The 4837-nt window shown below is 36.0% G+C and overlaps 1 protein-coding gene and 1 pseudogene across 1 annotated transcript in view; both read right to left on the reverse strand.

The window, feature by feature from the left end:
• Positions 1 to 1036: 1036 nt before the first annotated feature.
• The window catches only part of LOC17874499 (probable disease resistance protein RPP1), a 36044-nt gene continuing 32243 nt past the window's right edge, over positions 1037 to 4837 (reverse strand). The window contains exon 8 of the mRNA XM_023778143.1: positions 1037 to 1076. The gene's annotated coding sequence lies outside the window, so the exon portion shown is untranslated. The remainder of the gene's footprint in view (positions 1077 to 4837) is intronic.
• The window catches only part of LOC17874491, a 3625-nt pseudogene continuing 442 nt past the window's right edge, over positions 1655 to 4837 (reverse strand).

Genomic DNA, 4837 nt, shown 5'->3' on the forward strand with positions numbered 1-4837 from the left:
GATATGTGAACTTTCATGATTTGTTTGTTTCAGTTCTTATGTTGTGTTGTAGTTTCTAGTGACAAGTTAGGTCTCATGTGTTCAGTTTGTTGATTGAGAAAATGACAAATGAGTTACTTACTTATGGTAGGATTATATTATACAGTTGTATAGAATCAGAATGTTACAAAGAATTAAAACAGAACAGTCTCTTAAAGTTTCTGAAGAAGAAAGAAAAATATTTGAACCGAGTTTTGCAATTATGCAATTGCAAAATATAATAGCCCATTTTCAAAAAGATTCGACAACCTCTATTCTCAATTCATAATTATGTAAAGATTTGTTTTGATCGTTTTCTTTTTTTGCTAAGATCCTTAATATCAATAGAAATGAACTTAAAAGGTCTTACAAAAGCTTTACCTAGAGTAAAGTATTACAATAAAGGTGTCACTGAATCCATCGGAGCATTAGATGCCTTTAAGCAGTGTTGGTGTTGCACACCTCACGGTCTATGATTTCTTTGTTGCATGTAGTTTGGTCTCTGTTGTATTATACTGTGTCCTTCTCACTTGGTTATAGTCTCATATGGCATGAGACGTATGTATTGGCAACAAGTTTAGTGTTATGTTGCTAAAATGTTTAAACTCCAAGAAAAGCTTCTCTTGTCCTTTTTAGTTTGAAGTTTATTATTACTCTTTCGATTTCAGAAAAGATCAACAAAAAAAATCTTTGGATGTTGGTTTTATATATAGCGTAAACAAAAATTGCAGGTATGTGGTTTGGTCTCGTTGTGTTATTCAAAAAGATTTTGCTTGTTGCAGGGAAACTTACTGTTCCTTGCTTTGTAATTCCAATAATCAGAATCATATCAATCGTGTTTATCAAAGTAAACACCAACAAGATTTAAGCTTCATATTATCCTAATCTCTCACTATTGGCATTCACTGATGATGTCTAAAATATAATAATAGAATTTGCAATTTTATGTCCAACAAAATGAGACTTGTAACTTACGTATATCATCATCAACTTTTCCACAGTGATACTATCCAGCAAAGACTCACATAGTCACATGCATCTTTAAGCAAGTCCAGTACCTGTCAGCTACCCATAGTGACTTATTGACCTACAATTATCTGCAACTAAATGAGCTCTAAAATGATGCTTATTGAGTTAACCAGAGGAGCAACTATATATCTAAAACCATTCAAAAAGAGATATAATAATTCTTTAATAGTTATTACCTTTTTAAAACCATGAACTCCACCCTAATTTTACAGGTTTGGATCGTGTTTGTTGTACATTAGCTTACCCTGAAAATGCAATGAAAGCATTTGTAAAATCTCCAAAAAGAAACTCCAAAGACCAGCAAACAACAACAACAATTAAACACCAATGATGACCTTCGTATCGAAATTCATTAATAAAGAATATTAGCTTCATCTCAACTTGCAAAATCCTTGAATAATTACTCTTAATTTCTTCTACCTTTGTTTTTCTCATCCATTGCAATAATGACGTTATCTCTAATTTCGATGACCTTTATCTGCAATTAGTTTCAATTAAAGATAACAATACAGAGTCTTATATAAATGTAAAACTGGCATAAAAGTTTCTAACCTCCTCCATCGATGCCCATCTCTGATCGAAGCTCTCATCATCTTCGTTATTAACACTAAGGAGCCTCCAAGATTTGATATACCCCGCATTCTCCGATCTTCCAGTTGTCATATGTTTTGGTTGTGAACTCAAAGATAAGCTCGGTGGAAGTCACATCCTCTGCTTCAACTTCAAATGTGTAGAGATGCTCTGTTAAAAGTGGACCTATAAAAAGATCTCTAAGTGTACGCCGAACTTTGAGATCGTTATGTTTGTCTATGATGTCTATTTTTACAAACATCGAATCATGATCATCAACTGTTTCTTCATTAATATTAACCAGCATGATGCAACCCTTCAATCTTAAAGATTTAGGAAGAGGCGACTCATTTAACTTGATTGTCAAGGAACCCCCAACAGTAGCTCGGTGATTGAAGCAAGCAGGCACTTGTGTACCGGGTAAGATCGCATATATAGAAGTCCATGTGTGCATGATGAGGTCTCTGGCTTCTTGATTCAGTTTGAAGCAGTTGCTAAACTTCAGACAGATCTTCGGATTGTTAAAGGAACAATCCAGTCTCTCAAGGGATTGACAATTGTCTGCATCTATGTCATAAATAAGGAATCTGAAAGTTGCGGGAGTGATACCAGATTCTTACACTCGTTAAGTCTAAGTTTCTGTAAACCAGACATCCCCTTGATCCATGCAGGAACTTCTTGTATATCTTCGCTTACCAAATGCAACTTCGTGATGATGTCAAAAACATGCGGGGATTCACTAAGGCTTTCGAAGTATGAAATCTGAATCTCAGAAAGACGAGACCACAACGTGATCGACAAAGGAACTTCTTTTATTGCAGTTCCTATAAGCTTGAGAACCTTTATGTTTGTCGAGATCTCAGGAAAAGTTTTCAACTGCGAGCAATTAGTGAGATCAAGTATATAGAGAGATTTCAAGTTGATGTTGGTTGGAAGAGCCTCGAGCTTTGAGCATCCGCACATCTGTAACGTCCACAATTTTTGAAGGTTTCCTATAGAGGAAGGAAGCTCTACCAGACTTGAGCAGTTAGATAGTTTAAGCTCACTGAGATTAGTGAGATCTCCAATAAAGGACGGGAGTTTCACCAGACTTGAGCTTCCACTAATATCTAATACCTGAAGATTTGTGGCTGATCTAATAGAAGAAGGCAGCTCTAGTAGCCTTGAGCAATTATTGAGCTCCATTATGGAAAGATGAGTGGCATTCTCAATAGCGGGGAGCTCCTCGACAAGCGAACAATTTCTTAGATACAAATGCTTGAGATCAGTGGCATTGATAGAGGATGGGAGCTTCACAAGACTTGAACAGTTATTAAGACTCAGTCGCTTAAGTTTGGTTTCCATTCCAATAGAGGGAAGCTCCACAAGATTGAAGCAATCAGAGAGATCTAGTCTCTTGAGATTGGTTGCATTCTCAATTGAAGAAGGGATTTTCACCAGACTTGAGCACCCTTTGAGATCTAAATTTTTGAGACTGGTGAGTTTTTCCAATAGAGAAGGGGAGCTCCACTAAACTTGAGCAAATTCCGAGAATTAATTCTTTGAGATTTGTGGCGGTTGACATATCTAGAAGCTCTTTCAAATCTCTAGAACCACTCAAATCCATCCACTTGAGATTTCTAAGTTGCTGCACAGAAAAAATAAGAAAATGAAATTATATATCAGTTTGGTTTATAAAAGAGTGGTTAGACTTGTAGTTTTTTTTTTTTTAATCTTTAAATATATTATAACGTGATACATTACTCTATTTTTTAATTGGTTAAGACAATGTGGCGTGGACCTAAGTATTGTCTGTTTTTTTTATGAAAACAAATTATAAAAATAAATATTGGAAGTTTTCATCAGATTACTTACTTTAGTTCCTTCCCACAACTTTTGAAGTTTGCCGTGGCGCATAACTAGTTGGACGAGAAACTCAGGATTAAAAGTTGAAGGCAAACATATATTCTGGAAACATGTCCAATCCAGTAATCTAATCTTTTGCGAATAATAAAGCAGTGATTCCAGTCTCTCAAGATTACCAATGATTCTTACGAATTGGAGATTAGACATTCTTTCAAGTGCATTTTCACTTATACTCAATTCTTCCTCAGTCTTAGATACTTCCAAATTTATACCTATAAAACGACTACTATCCTGACAAAAAAAAGAGACAAAAAAAATATAAGTAGAGATGGTTAGTTAACCAATAACTCAGTGTAGTGGGAAAACTTACTATTGAATTGTCACTTAGAAGTTCACATACATCTCTTTCACCAACCAAAAGCTGACGTCTCGGAGTGCCATGCATGAATCGCTTACGAGAAGTTTCTCTTCCGAAATGTACTAACAGAGTATGCATATATATCCGATTATAATTAATAGATATGAGAGATTTCTGAGCTAAGACATGAAGACCTTGGCACACATTGAAGAACTTATTTGCAAGAACCTCTTCCAATTTCTGAATTCTTGGAAACTCTAAAGGTGTCTTGCCCTTGAGCACGGTCTGTGAGAAAATGCATGCTAAATAAAGAAATAGATCTTTATCTTCATCACACAAGGCATCATAGCTAAACTTTACAATGCTCTTTATTTCCCCCATCAAGACGAGTTTTTAACCTTGGTAGTGTCCTTTTCCACTCTTGCTTGGACATTCCACGGAGAGCGGAGCCTAGAACCTTCAATCCCAAAGGGAGTTCACCAGCAAGGTATGAAACTTTCCTAGCAAGCTCATAAAAACCATTATCTGGGTGCTTTTTTCCAAAGGCATGCATACAAAATATTTGAAAAGCCTCGTCACTTGATGGAAAACACACTTTGTAAATATGATTGATCCCATGCGCTTTAAGAACACTTATATCTTCTGTTGTGATAACTATCCGACTTCCAGGACCAAACCATTGAGTTTCTTTCGCCAAGGCATCTAGTTGTCCTAATTGATCCACTTCATCAAGAACGAGAAACACTTTCTTGTCTTTCAACCGTTCTTGGGCCACTCCTAGATGAGAAATATTGATGTCTTTATGATTGATCATCTGAGACAACATTTGGTTTTATAGTTGTAATTGTGCACTATATTCATCCAAGCAAGGTCTTGGATAGAATCCTCTGATATTGACCATGATTGCGTCATGTTGGAATCTGCTGAAGACTTGGTTAAACAGAACTCTGGCGATTGTGGTCTTACCAATCCCTGGTGGTCCCCAAATCCCAATCATCCTTACTTCATCCAAATTTA

Source organism: Capsella rubella, unplaced genomic scaffold (assembly GCF_000375325.1).
Source record: "Capsella rubella cultivar Monte Gargano unplaced genomic scaffold, Caprub1_0 scaffold_15, whole genome shotgun sequence".
Classification (NCBI taxonomy): domain Eukaryota; kingdom Viridiplantae; phylum Streptophyta; class Magnoliopsida; order Brassicales; family Brassicaceae; genus Capsella; species Capsella rubella.